The 10,305-nt window shown below is 46.0% G+C and overlaps 1 long non-coding RNA gene across 1 annotated transcript in view; it reads right to left on the minus strand.

Moving 5' to 3' along the window:
* Window positions 1–246: 246 nt before the first annotated feature.
* Window positions 247–10,305, minus strand: part of LOC122937806 — a 10,141-nt gene continuing 82 nt past the window's right edge. Inside the window, exons 1-3 of the long non-coding RNA XR_006389922.1 lie at window positions 10,200–10,305; window positions 10,054–10,128; window positions 247–300 (exon numbers count right to left, since the gene is read on the minus strand). The exon at window positions 10,200–10,305 is cut by the window's right edge and continues 82 nt beyond it. This is a non-coding gene — a long non-coding RNA (uncharacterized LOC122937806). The remainder of the gene's footprint in view (window positions 301–10,053; window positions 10,129–10,199) is intronic.

Genomic DNA, 10,305 nt, shown 5'->3' on the forward strand with positions numbered 1-10,305 from the left:
CACACAAAAGCAGTAATATATAATTCTGATGGTGGTAGAGGCAGTGGTGGATCCAGAGCCTGGTCTCGGGAGGGGCCCTTCCAGATTATTTTCTGTCCGCCACAAAACAATGGTGCTTATAGAACAGACTACACAGTGTAGCGGTATACTGTATATTGTGTGGCACAGTGTAGGCTATATGTGTATAACAAACATATTTCACATGAAAACTTACAGTTACTTGGCTTGGCCCTTGGGGATCTCGGACACCACTTCCACACTTTGGCCGGGGGCTCGGCGGAGCTGATGTTGTGTTTTATCCTAATGAGAAAGATTTCATAATAAGGATTTGGAGAAGGGGCAGAGGGGTAGCAGAGCAGGGAGAGGGTGGTGCTGCTACTAGGGGGTCATACCATAGGGGAGTAATAAAGCCCACCATAATGCCCCCCAGTAGAAATAATTCTCCTTATAATGTGACAAGTGTCCCCAATAATATGCCAGTAAAATGTGCCCCCATAGATGCCCCCCCATCATGTGCTAGTAATAAGAGCCCCCCCATCATGTGCCAGTAATAAGAGCCCCCCATCATGTGCCAGTAATAAGAGCCCCCCATCATGTGCCAGTAATAAGAGCCCCCCATCATGTGCCAGTAATAAGAGCCCCCCATCATGTGCCAGTAATAAGAGCCCCCCATAATGTGCCAGTAGTTAGAGCCCCCCATAATGTGCCAGTAGTTAGAGCCCCCCATAATGTGCCAGTAGTAAGAGCCCCCCATCATGTGCCAGTAATAAGAGCCCCCCATCATGTGCCATTAATAAGAGCCCCCTCATCATGTGCCAATAAGAGCAGGGCCACGACCACCATCATGTCCCCATCATGTGCCCTGCTGCCGCCCACTTGTGAGCAGGGCCACGCCACCAGCTCGGGGGGGGTATGGGCTCGTTTCCCACCCCCCTGGATCCACCAGTGGGTAGAGGCATCTTGCTGTGTGGATGCTTCTCTGCAGCAGGTCCTGGAAGGCTTCAGATTGTTAAATTAAAGCATGAAATCCAGGAAGAAAACCTGCTGCACTCTGCATGCAAAGCTCTACCTCAAGTAAGACATCAACCAAAAACTATTCTAAAACACAAATCTACACACTCTTGCTTGGACCAACTAAAGTGCAGATTCTCAATCCAATTAAAAATCTGTAGGACTTCAAAACAGACGTTCAGTTAAGACCTCGTCCAATTTAACAAAGTTTAAGGCCTCTTGCACACAAATGGTTTTTTTTTTCATTTACGTTGTATATTTTGAGTTCCGTATACTGTCCGTATACGGAACAATTCATTTCAATGGGTCTGCAAAAAAAAAACTGAATCTACTCCGTATTCATTCTGTTTCAGTTTTTCCGTTCCGTTCAAAGATAAAACCAGTCCTATTATTATCCGCATAATGGACAAGGATAGTACTGTTCTATCAGGGGCCAGCTGTTCCGTTCTGCAAAAAACGGAATGCACACGGACGTCATCCGTATTTTTTGCGGACCGCAAAATACTGAAAAAGCCATACAGTCAGTTGCTATAGGCCTAAAGATCAGCTAAACTTTCAGATACGTTTTCAGAATAAACTGCCATATGTGTATAAAGGAACACTATTTCTGACCTTTATATTACTTGTATCTGGCACTTTTTAGCAGTTTTCTCCTTTGCATGCTATATCTGTAATTTTCAGTTGTCCCTGAGCCGGTGGATGGAGACCAAAGTTGTTCATCATGTCTGCCCATAGACATCGCATAGAGTAGAGACAGGAGATTTCTCTCGCTCACTGAGAATCACTCAGAAGCAGCATACAGCAGATAATAGAGAAGTGTAAATGTGAATAAATCAACTGGAGTGAAATATAACATTTATTATTAGGCTACTTTCACACTAGCGGCAGGACGGATCCGACAGGCTGTTCATACTGTCGGATCAGTCATGCCGATATTTCGCCGTGCCACCGGACCACCGCTCCGTCCCCATTGACTATAATGGGGATGGGGGCGGGGCTCCGGCGCAGCACGGCAGTTTGCAGTGAGAGGCCGCCGGACTAAAAAGTCGGACATGCAGTACGTTTAGTCCGGCGGCCTTCGCGGTGCACTGCCGTGCTGCGCCGGAGCTCCGCCCCTGTCCCCATTATAGTCAGAGGGGACAGAGCGGCGGTCCGGCAGCATGGTGAAATAGCAGCAGGACAGATCCGACAGGGTGAAAGTGAAAGTAGCCTAAGAGCTGAATCTGCTGAACCATGTCTTTCTCTCTTAATCTGATTGTTTCCCTCTGTCTCTCCAGACAATTTTCTCCAATAAGATATATTACAAAGTTTATTATATTCAACTGTACTATTGATTTATGCAAAGTTTTCTAAAAAGTTAGAGACTATTTAAGCCATTCAGACAAGAATTAGGGACCTACAGTACCTGCCTTGAAACACAACCTTCGTATATTTGCCACAGCCAATGTAGGTCTCAGCATGAATATGGGACCTCCACAAACATAAAAGGGTTGTCCAAGGTGGATGACCCTTTTGAGAAGGATAAGATGAGGAGCGAGGAGGAGTAGACCTTAGGCAATGGAAAGTTCTTTGGTTGCTACAGGTCACAACATTTTTTAATAAAATACTTTCTGGGGTCCTTGTACAGTTTTCTGACAACTTTCATGGAGGTTCTTTTCAGTGTTTACCTCATTAGGCTGGGTTCACATCTGCACTTTTAACTCTGTTCCGGCGGAGGAACAGACTGCGGGAACACACTGTATCTGACGTACATTCGGATGCATGCAGCATTTTTTGTATACCCGAAATCCTGGATATATGACGCAAAGCGTCTGGATCACATTACAGTGAATGAGGATCTGACAGTGCTCAGTGGTATCTAGCTGTGCCGGATACGGTGAACTCCAATATATATGTCGCAAAGCGGTCACACATCATTACAGTGAATGAGTATCCGACAGTGCGCAGTGGTATCCGGCTGTGCTGGATACGGTGAACTCCAGTATATATGCCGAAAAGCGGTCACATCCCATTATAGTAAATGAGGATCCGACAGTGCGCAGTGGTAGCCGGCTGTGCCGGATAAAGTGAACTCCAGTATATATGCGCAAAGCGGTCACATCCTATTACAGTTAATGAGCATCCAGCAGTGCGCAGTGGTATCCGGCTGTGCCGGATACGGTGAACTCCAGCAGTATGTTCCTCCCCTGGAACAGACTGCCGTAGTAAAAAGCGCAGATATGAAACCAGCCTTAGGGTACTTTCACACTTGCGTTGTTGGATTACAGCAGGCAGATCCGGCAATCTGTATGCAAACAGATACCATTTGTAGACGGATCCGGATGTGGATTCGTCTCACAAATGCCTTGCAATACCAGATCTGTCTTTCTGGTTGTCATCTGGAAAAACGGATCTGGCATTTATCTTTTTCATATTTTTAACCCCTTAAGGACTCAGCCCTATTTCACCTTAAGGACTTGGCCATTTTTTGCAAATCTGACCAGTGTCCCTTTAAGTGCTCATAACTTTAAAACGCTTTGACTTACCCAGGCCGTTCTGAGATTGTTTTTTCATCACATATTGTACTTCATGACACTGCTAAAATTGGGTCAAAAAAGTTAATTTTTTTGCACCAAAAAATAAAATTTTTACAATTTTTTTTGAAAAATTAGCAAATTTCAAAGTTTCAGTTTCTCTACTTCTGTAATACATAGTAATACCCCCAAAAATTGTGATGGCTTTACATTCCCCATATGTCTACTTCATGTGTGTAGCATTTTGGGAATTATATTTTATTTTTTGGGGATGTTACAAGGCTTAGAAGTTTAGAAGCAAATTTTGAAATTTTTCAGAAATCTTCAAAATCCCACTTTTTATGGACCAGTTCAGGTTTGCAGTCATATTGTGAGGCTTAGATAATAGAAACCTCCCAAAAATGACCCCATTCTAGAAACTACACCCCTCAAGGTATTCAAAACTGTTTTTTCAAACTTTATTAACCCTTTAGGTCTTCCACAAGAGTTAATGGCAGATGGAGAAACAATTTAGAAATTTCTATTTTTGGGAAAATTTTCCAATATAATCAATTTTTTCCAGGAGTAAAACAAGGGTTAACTGCCAAACAAAACTCAAAATGGGTTGCCCTGATTCTGTAGTTTGCAGAAACACCCCATATGTGGTCGTAAACTACTGTTTGGCCAAACGGGAGGACATAGAAGGAGGGGAACGCCATATGGGTTTTGGAAGGCAGATTTTGCAGGACTGGTTTTGTTTATACCATGTCCCATTTGAAGCCCCCTGTTGCACCCCTAGAATAGAAATTTCAAAAAAGTGACTCCATCTAAGAAAGTACACCCCTCAAGGTATTCAAAACTGGGTTTACAAACTTTGTTAACCCTTTAGGTGTTCCACAAGAGTTAATGGCAGATGGAGAAACAATTTAGAAATTTCTATTTTTTGGAAAATTTTCCAATATAATCAATTTTTTCCAGGAGTAAAACAAGGGTTAACTGCCAAACAAAACTCAAAATGGGTTGCCCTGATTCTGTAGTTTGCAGAAACACCCCATATGTGGTCGTAAACTACTGTTTGGCCAAACGGGAGGACATAGAAGGAGGGGAACACCATATGGGTTTTGGAAGGCAGATTTTGCAGGACTGGTTTTGTTTATACCATGTCCCATTTGAAGCCCCCTGTTGCACCCCTAGAATAGAAATTTCAAAAAAGTGACTCCATCTAAGAAAGTACACCCCTCAAGGTATTCAAAACTGGGTTTACAAACTTTGTTAACCCTTTAGGTGTTCCACAAGAGTTAATGGCAGATGGAGAAACAATTTAGAAATTTCTATTTTTTGGAAAATTTTCCAATATAATCAATTTTTTCCAGGAGTAAAACAAGGGTTAACTGCCAAACAAAACTCAAAATGGGTTGCCCTGATTCTGTAGTTTGCAGAAACACCCCATATGTGGTCGTAAACTACTGTTTGGCCAAACGGCAGGACATAGAAGGAGGGGAACGTCATATGGTTTTTGGAAGGCAGATTTTGCTGGACTGGTTTATTTACACCATGTACCCTTTCAAGCCCCCTGATGCACCCCTAGAGTAGAAACTCCATAAAAGTGACCCCATCTAGGAAACTACAGGATAAGGTGGTTGTTGTTTTGGGACTATTTTAGGGGTAAATATGATTTTTGGTTGCTCTATATTACTCTTTTTTGAGGCAATGTAACAAAAAAATTAAATTCTAAAAAATTTTCTACATTCGCTATTTAGTTTTGTGGAACACCTAAAGGGTTAACATAGTTTGTAAAGTAACTTTTGAATACCTTGAGGGGTGTAGTTTCTTAGATGGGGTCACTTTTTTGGAGTTTCTAGTCTAGGCTACATCAGGGGGGGCTTCTAATGGGACATGGTGTCAAAAAAAAAACTGTCCATCAAAATCTGCCTTCCAGAAACCGTATGGAGTTCCCTTCGTTCTATGCCCTGCCGTGCGGCTATATAGCCATTTACGACCACATATGGGGTGTTTCTGCAAACTACAGAATCAGGGCCATAAATATTGAGTTTTGTTTGGCTGTTAACCCTTGCTTTATTACCGGCAAAAGGGATTCAAATTGAAATTTTGCCCAAAAATGGGTGTTTTGGCACCGTTTTTGTTTTATATTTTTAACACCGTTCATTCGAGGCGTTTGGTCAAATGTTATTTTTATAGCGACGACTTTTACGCACGCGACGATGCCCAATATGTATGGCTCTCAGACTTTGGAGACACTAAGCAGGCATCCTAAAAACTGCGGCCCTCCAGATGTTGTAAAACTACAATTCCCACCATGCCCTGCTGATGGCTGTAGGTTGTCTGGGCATGCTGGGAGTTATAGTTTTACAACATCTGGAGGGCCGCAGTTTGAGGATGCCTGCTCTAAAACTAATATTTTTTTGGGGAAAAAAAATTGTTTCTGTGTCTCCAAAGTCTAAGAGCCATAGTGTTTTATGTTCTCTAGTGGACTGTTGGGGATTATAAAAATTTAGTACTCCATGGAAGTGTGATACTCCCTGAAGCAATCGATAACGCAGAGGCCCGGATGATCGGGGCACGTGTCACATTGAGTGGTGGTGTCCTTCCGTATCCCCCTCTTGTGACACACTCTGCATCTTTTTTGGGTTCGTCCCTTCTTTCCAGTATGGGGGACCACACCTGGAAAGTGTTGGCCAGGGACGATCCGGGCGCCTCCAGTTCCCGAGGTACTCCGGCCTGCTCTTTCCCGGTCCGAAAAGATCAGGTCTTTGAGGACTGCCTCATAGAATTGGAGGAATGTCCCTGTGCTGCCAGCGCTTCGGGATAGTACAAAAGAGTTGTACATGGCAACCTGCACCATGTAGACCGTAACTTTTTTGTACCATGCCCGGGTTTTGCGCATGGCATTATATGGCGTGAGGACTTGATCAGAGAGATCAACTCCTCCCATATACCGATTGTAGTCGACGATACAATCGGGCTTGAGGACCGTTGCCGCGGTACCTCGCACAGGGACTGGGGTGGTGCTGTTACCGTGGATTGTGGACAGCATAAGGACATCCCTCTTGTCCTTATACCTGACCAGCAACAGGTTTCCACTGGTAAGGGCACGGGTCTCACCCCTGGGGATAGGTACCTGGAGGGGGTGGGCAGGGAGGCCGCGCTGATTTTTCCGCACGGTCCCACAAGCGAACGTGGATCTGGCGGCAAGGGACCTGAACAAGGGAATGCTGGTATAAAAGTTATCCACGTACAAGTGGTAACCCTTATCCAGCAGTGGGTGCATAAGGTCCCACACGAGTTTCCCGCTAACACCCAGAGTGGGGGGACATTCTGGGGGTTGAATACGGGAATCTCGCCCCTCGTACACACGAAATTTGTAAGTGTACCCTGAGGTACTCTCACAAATTTTGTATAGCTTCACGCCATACCTCGCCCGCTTTGTGGGAATGTATTGGCGGAAACTGAGTCTCCCCTTGAACGCAACGAGAGACTCATCAACCGCGACCTCCCTTCCAGGTACGTAGGCCTGCTGAAATGTGGCCCCAAAGTGATCGATGACCGGCCGTATCTTATACAGCCGGTCATAGGCAGGATCACCTCGGGGTGGACATGCTGCATTATCGGAATAATGCAGACATTTCCGGATGGCCTCAAACCGGGGACGTGTCATGACCATACTGTACAGTGGGGTCTGGTATAGGACGTCCCCACTCCAGTATTGCCTGACACTGGGTTTTTGGACTAGACCCATATGCAGCACGAGGCCCCAAAATGTCCTCATTTCGGCTGCACTGACCGGCGTCCAGCCACCGGCTGGTGGGGGGATGGGTGGGGGGGGCTGGTGGTGGTGGGGGGCTGGTAGGGGGGGGGCAAGTGGCAGGGGGGGCTCTGGGGTCTGATAGATGGATCAAAAAAGTTTTGTGTAAAAGTTCTTTTTTTTTTTTTTTTTTTTTCCTAACTAACTTTTCCCTTCTTTCCCTTCCTAATGGTGCCTCTCCCTCACTGACCCTAACCTACCTGAGTGGCGATGGGTGCAGGAGGGTGATGGATGCCGATTAGGGGGACACAGGAGCTGGTGCTGGACGATGCTGCACGATTCAGGGTGCTGGACAGGAAGAGGAGGGGAGAGAGGAGCGCAGGAAGTTTGAATCTCGCGCCTCTCTCCCCTGCACCAATCAGCACCCTGGACAGCAGTGTTCAGCACCAGGGCCAGCACCGCCTCCTCAAATCCTCGGACTGCGATTGGTGGTGTAAAATTACGCCACCGATCGCAGTCTTTTTCCGGTTCATCGGGTCACAGCACACCCGAATGGACCGGAAACGCAGAAAACCGCAGGTCTGAATGGACCTGCGGTTTTCTGCGATCGTCTATACGGGGGGGTCAAATGACCCCCCCCTGCGTTGTTACGGGATGCCGGCTGAATGATTTCAGCCGGCATCCCGTTCCGATTAACCCCCGCGGCGCCGGAATCGCGAATTGAAGCCATGACGTACCGGTACGTCATGGGTCCTTAAGGATTCGGGAAACATGCCGTACCGATACATCATGGGTCCCTAAGGGGTTAAAGGTCTGCGCATGTGCAGACGGCAAAACTGGATCAGTTTTTCCAGAACACTTGGGGCCGGATCCGGCATGCTGCGGTATTTTCTCTGTATAAAAAACGTACAGTGAGAGAACTGAAGACATCCTGATGCATCCTGAACGGATTGCATTAGGATAAAACGGATCAGTTTTTTTTCCGGTATTGAGCCCCTAGGACGGAACTCAATACCGGAAAAGTTTAACGCAAGTGTGAAAGTACCCTTACCTGTATTAAGAAGCAGCACGTTCATCATGCCAATCGACTAGCTATGCCTCTTCAGCAAATATCATTTATTCTAATTATCTTGCATCTACGTATTTGTCTATTTTCCAGCCTTGCCTCATTTCACCATTCAGGATTGGGCAAGGGTTAATGGCCTTGATATCAGAAGCCACTGGCACCGACTAGATAAAATAGTGCATCCACCAGTAAAGCTCTTCTATAAACACGGTCATACAATATTAATGTGCACAGCAGCTACAATAACAAATATGATATCAGGGCAGGGAGAAGCTGATATACTGTGAGGTATCCCATCCCTGAGAAATGGCTGCTGCACACGCTCTCATACAGTACAGGGAGCCAGTGGGGTTTTCCTAGCAACCTTAACACCGGGATTCCTCCTCCTCCCAGTGCTCAGACTGATTAGCAGTGAAGCGGCAGAGCCTCATCCACTGTGTCATCATTCATGACACACGTTGTCTTTTCCCCTTCTTCCTCCTGCAAATCAATAGCGTGCTCACACCGCCAGTAAGCTGAGCTTATTCCCAGCGCTCTCATAGAATTGTCCCTGCGTGTGACCTTTATACTGCAAATAACCACATCTAACGCCCCCCCCCCCCCCTAAACCTGGGGACTTGCGTACTCCGACCGACCCTATGTGATATACAATCATGGGCGTAGCTATAGGGGATACAGAGGTAGCAGTCGCTACCGGGCCTAGGTGCCTGAGGGGGCCCAAAGACCCTTGTGCCACATAAGACACACAACGCTCTGAGGGAAGGGGGGCCCAAGCTGAACTCTTGCACCAGGGTCCATGAGCCATTAGCTACACCCTGTATACAATCGTATACCTGCAGCTCTGTTATACAGTACTGACCATGAGGATGAAAAGCGTCAGTTAAGGCCCATTTCCGTAAAGGAAATTTATCAAAACAGGTGTAAAGTAGAACTGGCTTAGTTGCCCATAGAAACCAATCAGATACCACCTTTCATTTTCCAGAGGAAGTCTGAAACATGTAAGGTGCATTCTCATTGGTTGCTATCCTTGTTTTCCTTTACACCAGTTTGGATAAATCTCCCTCAATACAAAGGAATATCTTAATGATAAATGTGAGCAAAGCGATCAATCACGCCAATAAACACGCAATGTAGGCTGACGGAAAATGGTGGTGGAGACACAAATGACATGATGATCATTTTCTTTACAAGGAAACGGATAATCAGAGGCGGATAGCGTCAATAATTATTAGCCTTTTTTTTGGAGCAAATCTTGTGCAAAATGATAAAACAACCTTCACGTCAGTATTCAAATGTTAAGAATTTTCTATCGTCGGCCATTGCTTATATAAATGTACCCTTCGAAGGGTCATCAAATAAGACACGAAGGAGCGGATTGAGTCTTCGACAGCATTTAAACAATTAGCCGTGCTTCAGAGGCCGCCTGAGGATGTGCTGCTGTCTTCTGGGGACGATATTGTGTTACCGACTCTCCATATTTCGCAGAAGTGAGTCCTCTGGCAGCTCGCAGGCAGCGTGCTGTGTGGTGCGAGCGTGTGACCCTCTCTTATTTATAGATGCACAAGCTCACCGCCATGCCTGTCACTCGCATCCCCTATATGCCGCCACTGAGCGCTCACACGGACGCTTCCCGCCCTACTCTGGGGAACCATAACAACCAAGCACATCGCTATAAAAAGGCAAATATGCCTTAACCCTTCACGGTAGAGAAGCCGCTGTACCCTGCTGGCGATCTGCCGCTTGACGGAGCGATGACAGCTGCTCGTAATAATAATCGCATCTTCATCATCAGACTCCTGGAATGGAAATAAAGGAGAACAGGGATTAGTGTATGAATAGATGGAGGCATTAACTGACATTGAGGTACCTTAATGGTGGTGTCCTGCTGCTGCCATTCCGAGTGAGTCCGCGGCATGCAATGTGTTAAACTGAGGAGGACTGGGAAATTAAAGTCTGCTGGGCAGAAAATAGTC

Source organism: Bufo gargarizans, chromosome 5, assembly GCF_014858855.1.
Source record: "Bufo gargarizans isolate SCDJY-AF-19 chromosome 5, ASM1485885v1, whole genome shotgun sequence".
Classification (NCBI taxonomy): Eukaryota; Metazoa; Chordata; class Amphibia; order Anura; family Bufonidae; genus Bufo; species Bufo gargarizans.